At 40.8% G+C, this 22,688-nt stretch overlaps 1 long non-coding RNA gene and 1 pseudogene across 7 annotated transcripts in view; both read left to right on the forward strand.

Moving 5' to 3' along the window:
- Positions 1 to 22,688, forward strand: part of LOC103008398 (uncharacterized) — a 58,910-nt gene that overhangs the window by 4,825 nt on the left and 31,397 nt on the right. For 6 of the 7 annotated variants that reach the window (XR_009008417.1, XR_450173.2, XR_009008415.1 and 3 more), the window contains one exon: positions 181 to 348. This is a non-coding gene — a long non-coding RNA (uncharacterized LOC103008398). Of the gene's footprint in view, positions 1 to 180; positions 349 to 1,299; positions 3,041 to 22,688 lie in introns of those variants that run through there. The other variant, XR_009008419.1, reaches the window with a different exon arrangement.
- On the forward strand, positions 5,671 to 11,970 carry LOC103008117 (14-3-3 protein zeta/delta-like; annotated as a pseudogene).

Below are 22,688 nucleotides of genomic sequence, written 5' to 3' on the forward strand. Positions count from 1 at the left end.
CTCTTAATGTTTAGAGTATTTTTATGTTATCATTTGATCTTCTTTTAGAACTTCTGATAATGTTGAACAAGGTAGTGGGACATAATTTGAGGTGGCAATAGAACAGGTTGTGAATTATAGCCTTGCGTACAGAATAGCATGGGAGCTGATTTAATTGATGTATTGTTCTGACCCATTCAGGGCATTCTGGGAACAAAACCTACCCTTTACCAGTGGCCCCACGAGATTCCACAAAGGAGGTGAAATCAGTATTGAAGTGGCCTTATGAAGATGGGAGCAGGACTACCCTAACTGACTGCTGACTTCTTACCCAAGGGGGATAACCATGTCCTAAGGTGATCTCAGCGGGTAAGCTGAAAGGGTTAAAGCAATGGTCTTCATACATTTTTACTGACATACCACCCAAAATAATTTTTAGGTTCACATGTAAAATTTTTTTGTCCTTAGTTGCAAAAGATGTAATTTCTGGTATAATCTAAATATGAATATTTTAAAGTATAAAGGGTTATATCACTTAAAAATGCATTTAGTGAAATTAAATCCCATGGAAATTGAATACTCACCATCATCCATATTTACAGAAATTTTACGTTACTCTTTATTTCTCTTTGAATTTGTGTTTTTAGTCTACTTCCCCACAGAAGTCTTAAAAATATATTTTATGCTCAAACGTATTTTATTGCTTACCCTATCATTCTTTTCGGCAGTCAAAAAATTGTTTATAATTAAAAAAAATTTCTACCACCAAAAGGTTCTAAATGCCAAAAATTTCTTTTGGATTGAGTCATTATTACAATTATTAGTAGTAATACATAATTAATCTTAAGTACATTACAAATTTTTCCAAATAATTACTAAAGAGAACTAAAATTTTACTGGAAATATGTCTCTTAATGAAATGGATGAAGCTCCTCCTCTCCAGTTAGTTCATGAATGTAATTTTCTGCTAGGGCACAATAAGAAAACATGTTGGGGGACTATTAGGTGCAGGGCTTACAAAAGATGAATAAATGATGTTCAATGCATTATTTACAATAGAAAATTATATATCTAAATCTAAGTTTATTACATAAAAGATAGGAATGAATAATGAGGTGAGAAATGGTTAACAAATAATCATAAGCAGAAGTGTTTGGGTAAGAAAACGAGTATAGACTTACTATATTCAATAATCTTCAGGTAAAAACTAGCGAAAATATTTTCTCCCATGAGTCTGAATAATTGTTCAAAAAGCACTACAAAACCTTAACGTATCTCTGGTATATGTTCCTTTTACATGTAACATTGATCTGTTGGAAGGAAATTTGGAATTTTTTTAACATCCTTTTCCTTGAAATCATCTGAAATATGCAGCTGAGACACAGGAGGATGCCACCAAGTTCTCTCTCATTACTGAGCAGACGTGCCTTGTAACTGGTACTTCCCAGAATGTTTTCTACATATCTTCCATTTTTGAATTCTGAGAGAGATATCTGGAGCATGAAACTTTGCTGTGGATTTGTTACCCACATGAAATAGGGCTCAACCTCCTTCAGTATTTCTTTTTGCTATCTCAACAGTATCGTTTGACACCATCAGGAAATGGAAGAGGAAATGGCGTTAGACAAAAATGATCGTAACTCTTGCCACCCTGCCCTACAGTTATCTGAACTCAGAACACCCCCACACAGACCAAAATACCCAATTTCTAGCACCATGCTTTTCTCTTAATAGAAATATATTTAAGATAAGGAAAGCCAGGAAATCCTCCTGCTACTTATAATACATTGATTAAATTAAATATTGACATCAGTATTTAGAATTGTTCCTTTGTATGGTGCCTTAGAGGCTTTTTGCACATGGGAGCAAATTGTCATAGTAATATCTGGGATGGGTGAGAGGATGCCTGTCTCAGAAAAGACGGATTTTAAAATAGAATTGGAAAAATTGAATTGTTGTGAAATCTCAACCTCAGTCATATTTTAGACAGCTCAATTTTAGGAAAGTGTAGGTGAAAGTTGAATAAATGGAATTGATTTCCTTAAAATTATCTGTGCTTGTATTCCTCTTGGAAAGTAGAATCCCAGGGTAGGTTTATTCCAGTTTGGAAATTACTAGGTGAAGAGAATAAAATTATGTGGGGAATGTGGTGTAAGTTGCAGGGGGTTTTATTAACATTCCTGGTGTCGTGGGCCAGCCTTTCCTCTTCCCCATTGAGTAAGATACTACATAGTGAGAAGCTGCGTGAGAAAGCTCAGCCCTTTGGCCAGTCTTGGGGCCCTTGGGACCAGGCTGCCATCTGGAATCATGACTTCTAGTCTGTTCCTTTATGCTGCAAAATTTACAGGGACAAGTCTTTGGAGTAGGTGGAGGGGAGAGTTTCTGTCATCCCATTCTGCCAGTCGGCAACCCAGCGGTAAGTCTGCCTTGTCCTAGGGTTCAGTGTTGGGAGGCCCACAGGCGCCATCTCGCCTCCAGCGTCAGCTTTATCAGGAAGAGCGACAGTTCTCAGCTGTCTACTTTTTTTTCCTGTTTTTCAGTTGGCTCACAACTTGGTAGGGAGAGGGATGTGGTTTACTGAGTCCCCTAAACGTTCTCAGTCCTTAACAGTGCTGTGCATATTAACACAACAAATACTACTGTGAATTTTCCTATGTTTTTTTAGCCATGAAATTACATTCAATCCTACCTGGTTTTTTTCTAATAATATTTTGTGTATATTTCATAGATTTGTACATAGTAATGAGTGTAATTTGTTTTCAAAATGTTATTTTCTAAAGGACTGTTACTGGGCAATATATGAAACATCAGAAGAGCTAAGTTCAGGAGAAAGAGAATTGCTCTATAGCCTTAAACAGCTAGTTCTTCAAGACACATTGTTGCCAGAGTTTCATAGAAGGTGAATGAATACATTAAGGGGTTGATTCTAAGGAGATCAGGCTTGCCATTCTGTTTCTTCCTGTACTGTAAGTTACTTGGCCTGCTAAGCCTTTTAACATTCATAAAACAATGATATAAAATATGGCCCTTATATGAGACAATAAGATTATAAAGCAAAATAAAGATGTGATAACTGTGATAGAAGCTCTGAGCTTATAGATCTCTAATATTTCAAGGAAATGGCACTTTTTAAAGGGACACAAATCTTTGTTTTGTAAGCAACTTGGGTCTTTAGAAAATGAGCTGCTTTTTAGATTGCAAAAAAAAAAAAAATCAGGAGCTTAAAGCTTCAGTTTAATGAAGAATAAACTGTTCTTGAATCCTCTGTCATAAATTGGCATGCATAATTCAAATATTGTCATACACTAGCAGAAATTTTGACTGGCTTTGACTTTGTTATGGTTACTGAAAGGAGGTTCTCCAGCAGAACACAGATTTTTATTGGCAAGCAGGTGCAGGAATTTCTGATGAGAAGAACCAAAAGATCACAACTTTGATTCTTCTTTTTTCTCTTGCCTGCAACATCCAATCGAAGATCAAGTCCTGTTGATCCTACCTCCAAAATATTATCCCAAATTTGACGGACCACTTCTCACTATGTCTACTGCTACCATCCTGGTACAAGCCATCAGCAGCTCTCATTTAGACCATGACAATAGCCTCTTGTCTGGCTCCTGGGTTTCCACTCTTGCCTTCCTAGAATTCATTCTCAATCATTAGCCATTTAACAATATAAATCAGACTATCACTTCCCTACCTATACTTCCCTAATGTCTTTCCCTTGCAATTAGAATAAAATCCAAGCTCCTCATCATGGCCTTTATGATCTGTTGTACGTCTACCCTCTGATTGCTCTTAACTCACATTCCTTGTTCATTATGCTTTAGCCAAATTGGTTTTCTATCTTTCTTTGAATGCACCAAGCTCATTCCTACCTTTGAAATTTTGCATTTGCTCTTTTTCCAGCCTGGAATTCTCTGCTCCCAGATTTTCTCATGGCTGATTCATTCTCATTACTTAGGTCGCAGCTCAAGTGTCCATCCCTCAGAGAAGCCTTTTATCCTGACCACACATCTAAAGAGCTGTCACCCCTTCTCCCCAACTTTAATCATTTCCTATCCTGATTAATTGTTTTCACAGTATTTAGTACTGCCTGAAACTCTCTTATTTTTCACATGTTTATTATTTGTGCCTCTGCTAACCCCCACTAGAATGTGACCCCATGGTGGGTAGGGCTCGTCTGTCTTGTTCCCTGCTATATCCTCCGTGCTTGGAATGAAGGTTGCCATTTGGTGGGGGTTTATTACATATTTGCTGAATGAGTGAATGACTCAAGGTCCAGATGTAGCCAGAGAAGGCCTCCCAAGAGGGCTTTACCTTAGTAATTTACCATAGTTCAGAGTTGTGGCCCTTTTGTTTTAAATGCTCAGATGTCAGCTTTTGCCAGCACGTGGAGGTTTTTTCCTCCAGGGCAGGACTTACGTTAACGAAAGTATAAGATTGTAAAATCCCTATACCATTTTATTAGTTTTCAGTGAGCAATATAACTGTCACATGGACCCAGACTCGTAGTAATGTGATCTGCTGTGGATTTTCTGCCTACGGGCTGGCACACATAGGATAGGGCATTAAGTGAGAAACTTTTTGGGAAAACATGGAATACAAAAAAGGAGAAAGAGTTAGATGGCTTGTATGTTTCAAGACATTTGTTTATTTAACAAATATTTATAGATTTCTGACTTTGTTCTGTGTTCTGTGCCAGGTACTGAAGAATCAACAAGGAATACTATTAAGCACCAGCAGTTTAGTTGGAGAGGCAGACAATAAACTGACAATTACAGATCAATGTCAAAAGTTCTCTTTTTAGGTTCATGCCAGGGTGATGTAGGAGGACCTAGAAGGGAAACTGAGCCTTGGGGGATCAAGGTGAGCTTCCCAGAAGATAGGATTATTTGAGCTGAACTCTGAAGAGTTAGCCAGGCAGAGCAAGGAAAGGTATGGGGGGTACTGCTGGCAGAAGCTGCAGCCTGAGCAAAGGTCTGGAAGCTGGAGAGAGCAGAACCTTCTAAGAACTGCAAGTAGTTCAGTGAGGTTGGGGCAAGGCGGAATGAGAAGCCTGGCTATCAGACTCACAGACCTAAGTAGGTCTGGACTTTATCCCTATAAAAGGGAGCTACTGAAAGTTTTTGTTTTGGTGAAGGGGCAGAGTACATCTTTCAGACTGCCCTAGTACAGCCAATACTTTGTATTCCTTTCTTCCAAAGAACTGGAATATCTGGAGAAAGTCCACGCTCCTCCTCCGAGAACACGCAGTCCTTCCTTTACCACCCCCCCAGCCTTATACCTGCTGCCTCCACAGCGCACTCTGTGCTGCAGACCCACCAAACTTCCCAGCTTCCAGACTCACTTCCCGATCTTTAATTATGCTTTCGTAGTCCCCACTCCTGCTAGCACTCTCACCAGGCCACTTTCAAAAAGTGTTACTGGATTAGTCTTCCAACCTATAAAGGCAATACATGTTCCTTGCAACACAGAGACATGCAAAGGAAGAGTTAAAACCTTCTCCTTTCCTCTCACCACCACACACACATACATAGTGTGCTTTAAAACATATATACACTTTTAACTAAAATATATCTATGCTATACAATTTGTACAGTTCTTCCCCACTCCCCCAACAGAATATCCAGTATTTGCTGGATGCCAGGCCCTATGCTTTATCTCATTTACCCCGCAACTACCATACAAGGTAGGTACGGTGATCCCCAGTGGATAGACAGGCAACTGAGATGTGACTAATTTGCCCAAGGTTGCACAGTTAATGGGAGCAGCAATTTGAACTTGGGCAATGTGGCTCTCAAGTCCACTGCCTTTTGCTATCTTCCAAATAATGCTATTTTTGTTCTTTTCAATAACTACAATATTTATGTGGAGGTCCAGAATTTATTCAATTATTCCTCTGTTGATGCATGTTGAGGTTCTTTTTTGCCACTTAAAATGCCTCAATATGTAATTCTCCAAAGCAGGATTTGAGGTCAGAGGTCATACTTATTTTTAAATCAGTATGTGGCCAAATAATGTTCCAAGGATTGTGTAGCATTTTCATATCCTCAAGAATCATGGGATAGTATCTGTTTCCCTATACCCTCACTAGTTCTAATGATACTGACATTTTTAGGTTTTGGGGTTTTTTTTGGCACTTTGGTCAGTAGAAACAGTGCACCTTTGTTTTGATTTGCATGTTTCCTGACTACAGGTGCAGTTGAGAATTTTTCTGTGTGTTTTTGAGATATTTGCATTTCCTGTTCCATGATTTGTCTATTCATTTCCTCTCCTGTTCATTTTTTCTGTTGGATTGTTTGTCCTTGATCATTTTTTGGGGGGAGGGAGCATGTTTATAGTAGTAGTAATATTAACCCTTTTTCTGACATGTGTTCAGATATTTCCTCCTCCTCTGTGTTCATTCACCTTTTGACTTTTTTAAGGCATCCTTTAATTTAATTTGTATGTGCTCAAACCTATTGGTCTTTCCCATCATGGCTTTTGGGCTTCTTGAAATTGACAGGTTTTGGGCATCTTTCTTTATTAAGGATTGGACCAGCCAGCCAGGACTGTCCTTGGAGGCTGCTTGATGGGCTTTGATGACTTTTCTCAGACTCTTATACCTTTGCTGCTACCTCGCAATCTCCTTCTGAGGGATCTGTTTTCTTGAGATTTGTTATTACATTCAAGCAAAGCCTTTCTGGCCTGGGAGTCATTTGTCACTTATAAAAATGCGTTTGCATATCTTTGCTCTGATTCACTGTGTGCCCATTTTGTTTCTCTCTTCTAGTTTTAAGAAGCAATTACCATGGGGTCTTCTATTTTACGTTTTGAGTTTTGGGTCATCTTTAGCCTCTGAGTTCGTAAGCTTTTTAGAGGCAGATTAGAGGGAAGGTGTGCCCTTGGTATAGGACTTATGGATGGTGAAGGTAAATTGGTAATGGGGAAGTTGTGGGCTTGAGAGTGAGTTCGATTCTGTCTTTGATTACAGCTGTATAATCCTGGGGAGGTTGTTATAAGCCTCAGGGCCCTTTTCCATAAAATGGAAGTGATAATAATACTGCTTTGAGGCCACTTTTTGACATAGGATAGGCCTCCAACAGTTTATTTAGATGTTTCTTCCTTTTTGGTCACATTTCAAGAATATTTTAATGAGGTCAGGTCTTCACAAATTACCTTGGTATCCCTTTTGGCGAAACAAACTCTTTTCATTTGCTGTCAGCTTGTAAAAGAAGGATAAAATTTCTTGGCCTTAAAGACTGGCACTCTTTACAGCTCTCTGGAATGAACTGCCCATATTTCATTATTGAAGAGAGAAACATTTAAACTCTTAGTGAAAATTAAATTTGAGGCCATTTTGCACAAACCATGGCTTAGGGCCAAGGCTACAAGACAGAGCATGTGTGGGTTGGGGGTAGACGCTAGGGAGGAGTCTGGCCTACATTTTGATGGATTTCAAAATGTGTACCAGAATTTGTTCCAAGTCGTCATCAATGGGCTCATAGAAAAGAAAGTTAGAGGGAATCTAGATTTATCACCCAGGCCTCTTCCCCTGCCCTCAAGCTGATGATCATGAAACCACTTAGCGAAGGCAGTTGGTTGAATCGCTCAACTGATAGTATTCCTGAATGATAACTAATTTTAGAGGATTTGGGGCTGAGTACTGATTCTGAGAAGCTAAAAAAGGAGAAGTGGGTCTCAGGAGAACTTATGCTTCATCCTGTGTAATGATCTTTGTTCTTTGTCTCCCACCTCCACATTTGAGGCAGCATTGACCTGCTCTTTCATCAGGATCCAATAGACAAAGGGAAGGAGGCCTAAACAAGTTCCTAGCTTAAAAGTCTTGCTGTCCTTCAAGCTCAGGCCTTGAAGGATTCAGACTTTATGCAGGTACTCAAATCAACTAACACAGTTGAGCGCTATGTGTAAGACACTGTGTAGGATGGTGAGTGTGTATGTTTGAGAGAGGCAAAGAGACAGGGGTTGGAGAGGGAGAAGGAGGTGTATAAGGCAGGTTTCTTGCCCTCAAGTAGCAGAGGTTGCTAGTAACTCAAATGCTTAAGAGGTCAGGCATATTAAGTTAGTTAAGTGACTTTGCATGTGTAAGAGAAACAAGAGAGTAAGCATGATAGTTGACAACAGATACTTGTGTCACTGACCATAGGATGTAGTGTGGGCTATGTTAAGCTGGAGTGTGCATCCCTATTGAACAGGGACAGCCCATGCAAGGGTCTAGCACAGTGGTTCTCAAAGTATGGTTTCCAGACCAGCAGCATCAAAATCACCTGAAACTTGTTAGAAATGCTGTTTTTTCGGTCCTATCCCAGACCGAAGGAATCAGAAACTCTGAGGATGGGGTCTTGCAGCCTATGTTTTAATGATCTCTTGCTGTGATTCTTACGCTCCCTAAAGTTTGTGTTGCCTCGTGGGAATTTGGGCTCAGTGTTGCTAGATCTTTTGGTTTTTCAAGAGAAGCTAGAAACCTAAATTTTTTATGGGAATTTCGTGATTTTTAAATATAAAAACTAGAGCATATATCTCATTTTTGTGGGGGAGGGAGCAGATGTACCCTTTGTAGGCCAAACAGCAGGCCAAGGAAAGCACATCTTTGGGCCGGTCTCCACGCCTCCAGTTTCAACTACAGTAGAGTCGTCAAATATTTTGTTGACAATAGAGTAATTGAAAATACTGTTGGACTAGAGGAATGACTCTCAGTGTGTGTTTGTCAGGGTGGGGGTGCAGCAGGACACTGGAGTCTGGCAGGAGGAGGCTTTTAAGAGCTGCACAGATTCTGATGCTTTCCCAGCCCAGGTGCTTCCCCACTTCCTATCATGGTGAAAGTCCTAACGCTGTCAGCCACTGTTCCTCTTGCAAGTCCAGATCATCCCTTGGATATGCGGCAAAGGAGGAAAGAAGCTGTGTCACAGGTCTAGAGCACCGTGGTTTATAAACTGCTTTCACATCTGTCCTTTCATCAGATCCTTGCAACCTTGTGTAATAGGTGTGATGGTTATTGTCTCCATTTAAAGCTGCTAAACTAGGCTGAGAGAGGTCAAGTGATTTGTTGAAGGTCACGTAATTTGTAAGGGGAAAACATGAGACTAGATACCTAATCTTATAATTTCTAAACTAGAGTTTTTCTCCCATATATAGTTTTATGTGTTTATCCATACCGTCACTATTTTTTTCTTTTTTTCTTTTTTTTGGCTGCGCTGAGGCATGAGGGATCTTAGTTCTCTGAACAGGGATCGAACCCGCGCCCGCTGCAGTGGAAGCAGAGTCTTAACCACTGGACCACCAGGGAAGTCCCTAGCATCACTAATTCTTGAAAGGATCTGAAGTGGCTCACTTCACTATGACCGGTGACTAGTTTTTTGCCATTCCCATGACCAAGCCTCAGATGGTCCCCTCCCTGGCTTGGTGTGCTGCCTAGGACCCCAGATCTTCTTCTGTGGGCTGGGAAAGTATCAGCTTTTAAAAGTCCCCTCCTGTCAGACTCTAATGCCCTGCTCTTCCCCCGACCCCTGCAGACACACACACAGTCATTCCTCTAGTCCAACAGTGCTTTCAATTACTCTGTTGTAACAAGATATTGAATTGCCCAGACCAGTCGTCCCTCTTGGGACCCTTCTCCATCACCAGCTTTCCTTCTGGGCTCTGTCTATTTGTGGGGTTCTGGGTCTCCTTGTTCTGGCCTATCTTGTCACCTACTAAGCCTCAGGGGGACACCCTGAGTCCAGAGCTGTCCCCAGTACGGGTGATACGTGACCTGGACATCAGTTGTCTGGAACTGGACTAAGCACCGGGACTCATTTTACATAGGCTGCTGAAGAGCAGCCAAAGCAATGGCTTTCTGACGTAGGGCAAATTTGGATGACAGACAAAGGACATTATTAGGGGAGCTAGAATTTAGGATTCTTCAAGTATTCTCCCCAGTCTAGCTTAAAATGCAACAGTCATGCATCTGGGTAGCACTACCAGAAGAATTTTAGTAGTTGGAAATTTCCGGGGTTCGTTAAATGCTACAGTTGACCCCTCAACAATGGCAGGAGGGGGCTGGTGGAATTGGGGGACCCTCCTGGTGGAATCAAAAGTCTATGTATGGCTGCCTCTCCCGCCCGCTCCTCGGCGCAGCGTCCGCGCCCCGCGCTGCGGCAGCGGCACCCAGCTCTCCCCGACCCGGACGGCGGCGCGGCGGGAAGGCCGGGCCCAGGCACCGGGCTGCGAGCCGAGGCGGCCCGGAAGCGCCCGCCAGAACACCCAGTCATGGATAAAAATGAGCGGTGCAGAAGGCCAAACTGGCCGAGCAGGCTGAGCGAGATGATGACATGGCAGCCCGCATGAAGTGTGTAACTGAGCAAGGAGCTGAAGTATCCAATGAGGAGAGGAATCTTCTCTCAGTTGCTTATAAAAATGTTGTAGGAGCCCGCAGGTCATCTTGGAGGGTCGTCTCAAGTACTGAGAAAAAGACGGAAGGTGCTGAGAAAAAACAGCAGATGGCTGGAGAAGACAGAGAAAATTGAGACCGAGCTAAGAGGTATCTGCAATGATGTACTGTCTCTTTTGGAAAAGTTCTTGATCCCCAGTGCCTCACAAGCAGAGAGCAAAGTCTTCTATTTGAAAATGAAAGGAGACTACTACCGTTATTTGGCTGAGGTTGCTGCAGGTGATAAGAACGGGACTGTGGATCAGTCACAGCAAGCATACCAAGATGCTTTTGAAATCAGCAGAAAGGAAATGCAACCAACACATCCTATCAGACTGGGTCTGGCCCTTAACTCCTCTGTGTTCTATTATGAGATTCTGAACTCCCCTGAGAAAGCCTGCTCTTGCAAAGACAGCATTTGATGAAGCCATTGCTGAACTTGATACATTAAGTGAAGAGTCATACAAAGACAGCACACTAATAATGCAGTTACTGAGAGACACCTTGACATTGTGGACATCGGATACCCAAGGAGATGAAGCTGAAGCAGGAGAAGGAGAGGAAAATTAACCGGCCTTCCAACTTTCGTCTGCCTCATTCTAAAATTGACACAGTAGACCATTTGTCATCCATGCTGTCCCACAAATGGTTTTTTGTTTACGATTTATGACAGGTTTGTGTTACTTCTATTTGAATTTCTATATTTCCCATGTGGTTTTTATGTTTAATATTAGGGGAGTAGAGCCAGTTAACATTTAGGGAGTTATCTGTTTTCATCGTGAGGTGGCCAATATGGGGATGTGGATTTTTTATACAAGTTATAAATGTTTGGCATAGTACTTTCGGTACGTTGTGGCTTCACAAGGGCCAGTGTTAAAACTGCTTCCATGTCTAAGCAAAGAAAACTGCCTACGTATTTGTTTGTCCTGGTGGGGAATAAAAGGGATAATTGGTTCCAGTCACAGGTGTAGCTGTGGTTACTTTAAGGTTTGGAGCACTTACAAGGCTATAGTAGAAATAGAAATCCCATGGATATTACATGTTAAACCACGTGTTACCTGTGGAATACTCAGTCTCAATGTGCACACCACTAACTACAGCTACAGAAGTGTTCCTTTAGTTGTGACCCAAATTACTCTGGATAAGGGCAGAAACGGTTCACATTCCATTATTTGTAAAGTTACCTGCTGTTTGCTTTCATTATTTTTGCTACACTCATTTTATTTGTATTTAAATGTTTTAGGCAACCTAAGAACAAATGTACAACTAAAGATGCAGTAAAAATGAATTGCTTGATATTCATTACTTCATGTATATCAAGCGCAGCAGTAAAACAAAAAACCCATGTATTTAACATTTTTTAGGTTTTTGGTTTTTTTTGTTTGTTTGTTTTTGATACTTGCCTAACATGCATGTGCTGTAAAAATAGTTAACAGGGAAATAACTTGAGATTAAACTTTGTTTAATGTCTTATGAGATTTTCATGAACAATCCAAGCATAATTGTTAAGAACGCGTGTACTAAGTTCATGTAAGAGGAATAAAAGTTTTATGAATGGACTTTTCAAAAAAAAAAAAAAGGAAAAGTCTGTGTATGACTTAAAGTCAGTGCTCCCTATATGTGTCCACTTCCTCTGTATCAGCGGTTCTGGATCTGTGGTTTGAACCAACTATGGATCCTGTTATACTGCAGTATTTACTATTTTAAAAAATCTGTATATAAGTGGGCCCATGCATTTCAAACCTGTGTTGTTCAAGGGTGAACTGTACTCTGAAGAATTCTGGAATGTGCAGGATTGGGTGGACATTGTGGCTTCCTCCCTCCCTCCCTTCCTTCCTTCCTTCCTTCCTCCCACCTTCCCTCCCTCCCTTCCTCCCTCTCTCCCTCCCTCCCTCCCTCCCTTCCTCCCTTTCTTTTTGTGGCTGTCTTCGACATAATCTTTTGAAGGGATTGTTTCCTTCATGTCTGGAAACTGGCCAGGGAGGGATGGTGGGGAGAACTGGTTACTGCTGGGTATCTAGGTACTTACAGCAGGGCTCTGCATGTCAACTGTATGAAAAGCTGTTCAGTCTTCTCTTTCTTATCTTCACTCCAAACCATCACTGTGACTGACTCTGTGTATGTTTGAGAGGGAGAGAGACAGAGACAGAGAGACACAGAGAGTGAGAGACAGAGACAGAGAGACAAATGGGGAGAGAAAGAGAGAGAGAGAGAGAAATACTTAGTGACCAAGAAAGCACTACAGTGCAGAAATGTCTTGGTACAATCCTGCTGTGAATATTTGTAGAAAGACATGGAGCATTTTGCCGGGACCTTGCTTTGCCCAGGATTGGCTTCAATTACAGTTTTTTATCGGGGGTGGCAGATCACCAGTGGGAAGGGTGTGTTTCAGCCTTATCTTGGATGCTTCCTTACTTTACTTGAATTAATTCAGAAACTAGAGAACAATTTAGTGTGTAGCTTATACCATTTCCTTTGCATAAAATGAAAGTTTTATTTAAAGTCCTCATAATCATTTCCACTGTTTTTCAGCAGTAAGAATAATCAAGTGAGAATTGTAAACACTTTTGAGACCATTTTTACTTGACAAAACAGTTCTCCTAAGCTAGATCTTTCCTTTTCACTGTCTCTGAAACACTTAGGGGCAGGAGAATCAGACTTTTATAGGAAGACTATGAATTCTTGTGCATTGTCACATACTGCTCAAGGCTTTTTCAGTTTAATAATAAATATTTTAAAACCAGAAAGGGACTTATCGATATGCTGGTCTCCAACTTCTTCCAAAAGACATATACAGTGCAAAGTATTTCTCAGATTATATGAAAAATATAACAAGATATTTTAAATTTCCCTCAGTGACCACATAGAATGTCATTTATCTGTCTACTTCAACACAGAGGTGTTGGGTAGCAAGTGAAGGCTGAAGCTAATTTATACAGTTATGTGCCAGACCTGTTCATATATGTTTGTGTATAAATTCATACACACACACACACATATATTCACTTAATCCTCGCAATAACGTATGGGTCAGGTACTATGATCATCACTACTTTACACATGAGCAAACTGAGCTACAGTGAGGTTAAGCAACTGTCCCAAGTCACACAGCTAAAAACTGATCACTTGCATCCAGGCGGTCTGTACTACGTGGACCCCCCTGACATGTTATTGCAGAGCTCAGTTGAGGATCAAGACTCCCCAGTGCTGGCACCTGTGCCAAAGTTGGCCCACAGGCCAGTTCTCTTGTGGGACACGGCTATCACTCAGCCATCCCCATAGGCTGCAATAGCTGACACCTACTGCGTCCTTACCACGTGCCAGCTAACGTGGGAAGTGCTTTACCTACATTGTCTCACCAGTTCTCCCAACAGCTTTATGAAGTAGGGGCAGTTTCACCTCCATTTTACGTAGGAGGAAACTGAGACCTAGAAAAGTTAAGTCACTTGTTCAAGATCAACAGCCAGTAGGGCCAAGGTTTATCATTGTGCTATTCTACTCTCCTGCTCAGGAGCCAGGCTCCTAACTTCTTTGTGTTCCTAGTGAGTCTCCACCAGCACACGTTTTCTATATGTTATGACTGTTTTGCTAGGAACTTCCTGAAATTAAGGGTTAAGAGTACTTTCAGAAAGAGAAAGCCCAGTGTAACAGGGAATGTGGAAGAGAGGAGGTGACAGGGACTCTTCCCTTCAGGGGAATGTGTGCAAGCACATTATAGTGTGTTCCTGTTGGGGAAGGGGAGCACTGACTACTAAAATGGGAGCTCTCAAAATATTCACTGTGGGCGGTAACATCTTGGCCTTCATCCTTAGTCAACAATTAGCATTTGGTTCCACTTTATTTCATATACAATGTATCCTTCTCTTTTATTCTTTCATTTGGACACTGTTGATGCCTTAAATATTACAGCTGCCTACCTCAGCTGTAAAGCTCTAGCAGAATTACTTGAAAATAGAATCAACTCATCTACAGGCATACCTCAGAGATATTTCAGGTTCAGTTCCAGACCACCACAATAAAGTAAATATCTCAGTAAAGCTAGTTACACGAATTTTTTGCTTTTGCAGTATATATATAGAAGTTATGTTTACGCTATAGTCTATTAAGTGTGCAATAGTATTATGTCTAAAAAAACAATGTACACACCTTAATTAAAAAATACTTTACTGCTGGGCCTTCCCTGGTAGCGCAGTGGTTAAGAATCCACCTGCCAAAGCAGGGGACATGGGTTCAATCCCTGGTCCGGGAAGATCCCACATGCCGCGGAGCAACTAAGCCCGTGCGCCACAACTACTGAGCCTGCGCTCTAGAGCCCATGAGCCACAACTACTGAAGCCCGTGTGCTACAACTACGGAAGCCCAAGCGTTCTAGAGCCTGCATACCGCAATTACTGAGCCCACGCACTGCAACTACTGAAGCCCATGTGCTGCAACTACTGAAGCCTGCGCACCTGGAACCTGTGCACCGCAACGAAGAGTAACCCCCACTCGCTGCAACTAGAGAAAGCCTGCGCACAGCAATGAAGACCCAATGCAGCCAAAAAAAAAAAAAAAACTTTATTGCTAAAAAATGCAAACCATCATCCGACAATGCAGGGTTGCCACAAATCTTCAATTTGTGAAAAATGTGGTATCTGCAAAGTAGAATAAAATGAAGCACAATAAAATGAGGTATACCTGTATATAAACTATCAATATTATATTATAAAAAAGAATAATTGTAGTAATGCCAATTATTGTAAAATGAAAGTATAAATATTAGATTTTACCTGAGAATAATAAATGTTTAATTCTGGCATCTTCCCTAGATATCTCTTATTTCAACATCCTGTAAGCCCTTACTCTCTCTCAGTCTCCCTGGTAGGTGCTGGGGCTATAAAGATAATAAGCCATGGACCTTGTCTTCAAGGAATGTTCAGTCCCTATTGGGACACAACTGATAAAGGGTTTTGAAAACACAAAGGGCGGGATGCAATTCAGAGCAGAGGAGTTGGGGCAAAGATGCTGGCTGGGAAGCGTCCTGGAAGAGACAATCCTGGAGTGTCTAGTGTTCCACACTGATGGGGCAGGGTTGGTTGCTGAGCAAGTAGGCTCTGGTGTCAAGGAGATTCAAATCCTGACTCTGCCACTTACTAGCTCTGTGGCCTTGGGCCTTGATCTGGTCTCTCTAGGCCTTTGTTTCCTTAAGTGTAAGATGGGGTGACACTATGAAGTTTACAGGTGGTTATGGGAATTGGGGGATTAAGCACTTAGAATACTTACAGAGTTAGGCTTAGCACAATGTAAGCATTCAGTATATGAGAGCTGTTGGTTTATAATGTGTAACAACATGAAAGCATTCTACATCTTCAAGTTTATGGACTTAGATTCTGCTTATCTCCTCAAATATTAACCACTTATCTAGATTTTCTAATTTCTAGAATTCTTCTACAATGCCTCCATTTCTAAAACTACTGCCTACCATACTAAGGCAACTCTAGGGAAATACAGCCAAGGGAGGTGATATTTGGGCTAAGGTGTTGTGACATCAGGGACAGCCTTACCCCAAGATGTCAAGAGTCTCTCATTTAAGACTTGAAGGATGTATTCTGGTTGAGGGTTTGGACAAATCTGACTGACTCTTGGGTAAGGGTAGATTCTAGAATTAAAATAAATCTTGTTCTTTTCTTTTCATTAGGTGTAAAGGTAAAACCCAATAATTATCCTCAAAGTAAGGAGAACATCAAACCTCAAACCAAAGTATAAAAAGAGAAATTCCTAACTGTTTCCAACTTAATTCTTTTAGTGAAAATATTAATGAGAAAAGTTGTCATCTAGGATCCCTGCCATTCCTTGGAAAATTAAGTTTAAAAAAAAGTCATCTTGGATTTCAGTACAAATTTCAAATGTCATATTTTTAAACTTTGAAAGGGATGTGTAAATTCAGTTTTTCCCATTGGCCTGGACTTGAGCACCTGTCTTTCTTTCGCACAGTTATATCACCATTAACAAATGCTCTGGAAGCTAAGATCCTTTGATAGTCAGCTGTGGTCATACAAGAAGATCCTCCTGAGACATGCCAGACAGGATAGCATGAGCTCAGCCAGGCTGAGAACAGCCTCACTGAGAACCCTCAGGCAGCAGCATCTGTCTCTCTGTCTGCAGAGCAGCAAGGCTGCAAGTCCTCACAGTTTTCCTTTGGGGTCTATATCTTTTCCTTTCTCTGCCATTTCCCTCTCTTGGCCATGATTCTCCCCACCGACACAGGGCTGGTCTCTAGCCCCTCCCTCTGATATCAGTTGTTTCCACCCATTCTCAGCCCCCAGACTATTTTTTCAGAAGCCTGGGATCCTCTTTGTGATAATTCTCCCTGCCCCACCTTTAGTCACTCTTTTCTTCTCTCTCTATCAAAATGTGAAAGGATCATGAGGCCCAGATCAGGGCGGGGGGTGGGGGGGTGGGAGTTCCATCTGTACATTCTGCCAGAGAGCTCTGCAGTCCTTGGGAGAAGGTGCCTAGGACTAACCACAGTGCACTTTCTGGAGGCCCAGGCCCCCCAGGCTGAGGTAGTGAAGATGGCAGCAAAGACCCTGGCCACTGGCACCAGTAAATTCCCACATAGCAGGTCCTGCCCACTCCTCTCTCTTGCATCTTCACCCGCTCAGATTTAACCTCTCCCTTCCCTCTGCCTCAGAGACTTCTGTTGCATGTTTTATGTTTTTCAGAATGCCTAGTGCTATTTTAATAAACATTTAATTCTGTTTTCATACTATATTAAATACTTTGCCTGAAATTGGGATGTGACTCTCAATGCCTCATGTTATTTCTATGTCTGCAAATGAAGTTTTTGACAAAGAAATATGTTGGTAAAGTATAATATCTCCATCAATAGAAGCAGTTAATACTGACTCAATTGTCATTAAGGAATATTTAAATTTGCTTTTTGACAAAATAGTGATTTATTAATAGTGATTAGAGAACATAAATAGTAATGCATCAACAATTGTTAATTTCTTATTTATCACATCTACATTAAAATAACAATGAGGGAAATAAATATAGAAAGATTTCACTTATAATTCTCCCACTCCATATAATTACTATTTTTATCCTCTTGTGTTCTCTTCTAGGCCTAGGCCATGTGTTTGTGAAGCTGCCAAATGGGGTTCCTATTGCAGTTCTGTGGTAGAGGAATTCTTGTGAAAAACTGTGTTCCATTTAAGGGTTGTACTTCAAACTAGCTCTAGTAGTACCCACATTCTAACTTGCTGTATTAGCCAGCTGTAGTCTGCTATATAGAACTCTGGCTGCACCATTATGGTATTGAGATGTATCTTTTTTTTTTTTTTTTGGTGGTGGCAGTGGAGCTATGACTTTACCACCAGTATGTGGAAGGATAGTTGCATGACACTAGGTTTTCATTGTATGTTTCATTGTATATATTGAGTTTGTGGGTATTAATAGGCCTTTACACATAAGAGTTGAATTCCCTCTTTATCTTGGATTCCTGTGTACTGTTTACATCATGAAAAGTTCTCAGCTCAAGATAGGCAGTGGATAGGGCCTAACGTAATAATCTACCTTATCCTCCAAAAGGGACAGCAGCATGTATTCCCAAGCTCAGTGGAGAAACAACTCCCTCTGGCCTCTCCCTTTTCCTAGTTTTCTTTCTGAAATTGTGGATTTCTTATCTTAGTATTTATAAAACTTCCCTAATTATAAAAATCATCTGAAGTGCTGGTGAAAAACACAATTTTCTGGATCCTTTCCAGACCTATTGAATCAGAATTCTGAGGAACTGCTTGGTTTAAACAAGCACCCTGGATAATTTTTACAATCCAGGCAGATTTGAGAAACAACAGTTTATTTGAAGCAAATTCATAGCTGCTGGCTCACACATTTGCTTAGCCCAAGTTTGAAGAGAGATGGACAGTAATTCCATCCTCAGGAGAATAGCAGCTGGGCAGGTCCTGTCCTTATTCTATTCCAAATATGGATGTGGTCATGGCTGTATGAATTGTAGCACAGGAGGTCAGACCAATGTGGGAAGATCATCTTCCCCACCTACCGTCATCATACAGAAGACTGCCACAGCCTTCACTTTGCCTCAGTGAAGAGGGAGAAGTGTATAGATGAGGTTATTTTCTCTGTGTCACTTGCAACTTCAGAATTCCATTTCTCAGTGAAATTATAGTTATGTACATGATTGGATGTGTGTACATTTAGAATTTTTACTTATGCTTTCTTCATGTGGTTATTGAGTCATTTAAAATTCAGTTCATGCACAGAAAAATTGCTCCTTCATTAAGCCCAGTGGAACTAATTTGAAAGATAAGCAGAGTTTATGCAATTCTAGGTCATTGCCCAGATCTGAAGTAGTATTCCCTGAAGTGGGCTGGTCCCAAAGTTGGGAAATATTGGGGCTTTTTGAGTTTGAACTCACTTGCTGTGTTCCTCTCCTCACCCTGGGGCATCAGGGCTCTCCTGCTGTCCTCCAGCTGCCCCTTCCTTCTATGGCTGTGTCCCATGCTCCAAAATCACCCTTCCCTCCCTTTTAAGTTCTTCTCCTGAGTCAAAAGATAAAATAGAACGTGAACAATAAAGTGTAACCCAGTAACTCTCATCCTCTAGATTTGGTGATTTCAGCCAGCTGGTAGAAAGAAAGGAGTGGGTGAAATGAACACATGCCATAGTAGCAATGACTGATTGATGACTTAATGCATTAACAAACTGTCCCACATTGAGAATAAACTGGTGGTTGCCAAGGGGGAGGCACATGGGAAAGGGTTGGATTAGGAGTTTGGGATTAGCAGATACAAACTGGTATATATAGAATGGATAAACAGCAAGGTTCTGCTGTATAGCACAGGGAACTATATTCAATACCCTGTGATAAGTCATAATGGAAAAGAATATGAAAAAGAATGTATATTTATGTGAAACTGAGTCACTTTGCTGTGCAGCAGTAATTAACACAACATTGTAATTCAACTATACTTCAATAAAAAATAAATTAAAAAAAAAAACTGTCCCAAGGACATTGGCAGTCTAAGACAACGTGTGTTAAACTAAAGGAATAAGTCTCAAATACAGGCTATCAGGCAGTTTCAAAGGAGAGTGAGAGGAAATTTGGGGCAGAGGGATCTTTAAATCACACCACAAGGGCCATAGTTCACTCTGCTACTTGAGGTCAGCCGTTGTTTTTGGAAACATGGTGATATGGTGTTCAGCCAAGAAGGCCAGGGAAACATGCTTGGGTCTGGTTAAAGGGCAAGTCCAGACCTTTCTCCCCACCTTCTTGATCTCTCTCATCTCTAGCAGGGCATTGCATGGGTGCACTCTCTGCAGGGTGGGTTGTTACAGGGAGCAGATAGTTCCACAGAGCCTGGAACTATGCAAATCCACACTCAGGTCCTCACATTTTTGATATTTAAGGCTGTTGACTTGTGGACTAAATGATTGTCAGTTAGAGCCCTTTCACGTAGATAGAATCAAGAACCTTTGGCACAGGCTCTTATCACTGTGTGTAAAGGTGAAAAATGGATTGGAAGAAAACGTGGTACTTTATTCTACCTCGTGTCAGTTGAAAGTTTAGTCCCCATGTCTTTCTGTGTCACTGAAATAATAAATTCAAATCCAACCAGGCAGGCTTTTTTTCTTCACTAAAGGATTCTGCATTAGGAAATGAAAACATTTGACAGAGTAAATGCAGTGTGAATAATAGAGTAAGCACATTGTATCCCCCTCCCCTAAGCCTAGATACAAAGCTCATTCATCAGGCTGTGTGTTGCAGCATTTTATGCTATCCTTGGGTCCTTAGGTATCATGACTGCTTGGTGATTTTCAGTGATGGGGCAGACCTACAGAGACAAGACTGGATGTGGCTCTACTGAGTTTCATTTTTCACACCACCCTCACCCATTTAATGCTTTTCATATTAAATAAAAATCTGAAATGTCGGTAACAACACTTTGATGGGCCTGGTTTCCATCTACAAGGTGTACTGAATGATACTGAAGAAATTTTTTGGCTCAAGACCAATGATTAAATATTCCAAGAGACCTATTTCCCTGAGTGCCTTTGTATTTAATGCAGTGTTTTGAGTGACTTTGAGTTACAATAAGTGTTTCAATTACTTATTCTTCAACTGCATTGAAAGAAGCAAGCGTAGATATTTTATTATGAAAGAGTGAAGAGTTTATCAGTAATAAGTGACAATTCCTGGGTGCCAGTCTCTGTTCTAAGGGTTTTATGTGTATCATGTGTTATTCTCACAACAATCTCATGAATGGTTGCCATTTTTGCCGCTCTTTTTGGGTGGGGAAACTGAAGCACAGGGATTTTGGATGACTTCAACAAGGTCTACCCTGGCTAGTGGTGCTGCTGGGCTGTGGACCTGGCAGCACGAGTCCGTAGTCTTCATGCTTAGCCAGAGAGCCATATTGCCTTTGCAGCAACAGCAATGAAAAAACCTAGAAGAACACACTGAAACCTGGCAGGACAAGTCCCCTCTTTGATTATGAGAAAAGGGCCATAACTTCTGTTTATGTTGATAATGTATTCATGTGTTAATGTACTTGAAACTTGTAAAGTTAAAATTGTCAAAGTCCTAAGTCAGAGTATTAATTTCCATAAGTTTGTTGCAACTTTAAAAATTGTCAATTAGACTCTTAAAGCTTTTAAAGAATTTAGGGATTGTGTTAAAGAGATGGTTAAACACAATCCCCTTGTTTTTCAGATGAGGAAGCTGAGGTTATATGACTTGCTTAAGCACATTGAACTAGTTAGTGACAGAGCGGGTCTGCTGATTTGGTGTGCTTTCTATTGCATTTTTAAAAATTTATTTATTTATTTATTTATTTTTGACTGCGTTGGGTCTTCGTTGCTGCGCGCGGGCTTCCTCTAGTTGAGGTGAGCAGGGGCTATTCTTCGCTGCAGTGCGTGGGCTCCTCATTGCGGTGGCTTCTCTTGTTGTGGAGCACGGGCTCTAGGTGTGCAGGCTTCAGTAGTTGTGGTATGCGGGCTCAGTAGTTGTGGCTCGTGGGCTCTAGAGTGCAGCCTCAGTAGTTGTGGCTCACGGGCTTTGTTGCTCCGCGGCATGTGGGATCTTCCCAGACTGGGGCTCGAATCCGTGTCCCCTGCATTGGCAGGCAGATTCTTAACCACTGCGCCACCAGGGAAGTCCCTCTATTGCATTTTTGAGACATATCTTACATGGAGTAATTTACAGGTCTTAAGTTAATAGTCTGAGAATTTCATCAAATGCATGTACCCATGTAACCAATTTCAAAGCCATATAGATCATTTAGATCCTGTGATATAGATCATTTCCATCACTCCTGAACATTCCCTTGTGCTAGGCAACTCTTTGAAAACTTTACCCTTGTTCATTAGTGTGTATTAGTAAGAATCAAGTACTTATATTTTATATGTAGCCATACATTTTACATTTCTCAGCAAAGATACACCTTAGTGTGTATGTGTGTGCATACTTCCTTAAAGACAGAAATAGGGTTTTCACAAAGTCCCATGCTCTTCTTATCCTTTTACAGACCAGATCCTAACTGATGAAATTGCTAATTGGTGTTCTTGTTTACAATCATCGCTGAAGTTGGTCTTTAGCATGACATAATAATTATCATTACATACAAGATTATTCTTCAGTTGTTTGATGCTCAAGCTCCCCAGACACATTTAGAGTCAAAGTACATGTCTTTTTTTTTTTTTTTAACTAAGCAGTTTCTATATTAAAATCTTGGAAGTTTTGTAAGAATAAGACATATTGACTAAAACCAGTGCATCTGAGCATGGGCAAGTTTGGTCTGCTGTGCTTTGTGTTAACTAGAAAAGCTTTCCAGCTGAGTTGGTGGTAAATCAACACAGCGATAGTCTGTCAACTCGGCTCCTTGAGCATCCTTTTCTTTCTCTTTTTGTTTGCTCTTCAGGCTTGGTGAATGGTGTATGTGTGAGAGAGAGCTGTTGTCTGGCAATGGTACCAGTGTGTTGATGAGTAATTTTCAGAACTGCCTCCATATTCAAAAGTATGGAAAATGTCCTCTGGTATGAGTGGATCTCAATCCATATAAGTTTGACATCTAAAATGGTATAGTCTTCTTTTTAGATCTTGTTCTACAGAATTATTCTAAAATCCCTAGGAAATGTTCCCAAAGGAAATAATTTTTATAGCTATGTTCATAGCAGTGATACTGTAATTGAGAAAATTGGAGATAACAGAAATGTTCAATAGAAGAATGATTATATCATAGTGAATATATAGTTACTAAAAATGATTGACGTGTAACCAAGTTGATACATGGAAATG

This window comes from Balaenoptera acutorostrata, chromosome 5 (assembly GCF_949987535.1).
Source record: "Balaenoptera acutorostrata chromosome 5, mBalAcu1.1, whole genome shotgun sequence".
In the NCBI taxonomy this organism is placed as follows: Eukaryota; Metazoa; Chordata; class Mammalia; order Artiodactyla; family Balaenopteridae; genus Balaenoptera; species Balaenoptera acutorostrata.